Raw genomic sequence first — 678 nt, forward strand, 5'->3', positions numbered from 1 at the left:
AGTTTGAAATTTCGTTCATTGTTTTGGAAATACTGCTGAGTGTTGAACGTATTATGCTTGCGAATTATTTCTAAAACTACAGACAAAATGACTGATTTAACTGAGAGTGAGACACATAATTTGTCTAGAAGTGGTGGAATACCTTCTAAAAAAGTCAAAAGTCTAAGTATAATCTGAACAGGGAAAATAGTCATTCCTGGTTAAGAGGAGGAGGAGATTAGTGTTTAACGTCCCGTCGACAACGAGGTCGTTAGAGACGGAGCGCAAGCTCGGGTGACGGAAGGATGGGGAGGGAAATCGGCCGTGCCCTTTCAAAGGAACCATCCCGGCATTTGCCTGAAGCGATTTAGGGAAATCACGGAAAACCTAAACCAGGATGGCCGGAGACGGGATTGAACCGTCGTCCTCCGGAATGCGAGTCCAGTGTGCTAACCACTGCGCCACCTCGCTCGGTCCCTGGTTAAGACAAGTGAAGGAAAACTCCTACAAGATGTGCAGTCACCTGTGAAATAAAGATTTCTCGTGTGCTCGTGGAGGCGTTGCTCATGTAAAACAAGTATCTACTAAATCTACATGGCTGTTGTTAGCAACAGAGCATCAAGTATCGTATCTAAATATTTCCCGATACCTGAAACATCAGCCTCGGAGACTGACAAGATTACTGCTGGAGAACACGCA

The 678-nt window shown here is 45.0% G+C and overlaps 1 non-coding gene across 1 annotated transcript; it reads right to left on the reverse strand.

Annotated features, from left to right (window-relative positions):
- Positions 1-377: 377 nt before the first annotated feature.
- Positions 378-450, reverse strand: Trnaa-cgc (transfer RNA alanine (anticodon CGC)). Its single transcript has one exon. It is a non-coding gene; the product is annotated as a tRNA-Ala (tRNA).
- Between the last annotated feature and the right edge of the window lie 228 nt (positions 451-678).

The sequence above is a fragment of the Schistocerca cancellata genome, chromosome 3 (genome assembly GCF_023864275.1).
Source record: "Schistocerca cancellata isolate TAMUIC-IGC-003103 chromosome 3, iqSchCanc2.1, whole genome shotgun sequence".
NCBI lineage: Eukaryota > Metazoa > Arthropoda > Insecta > Orthoptera > Acrididae > Schistocerca > Schistocerca cancellata.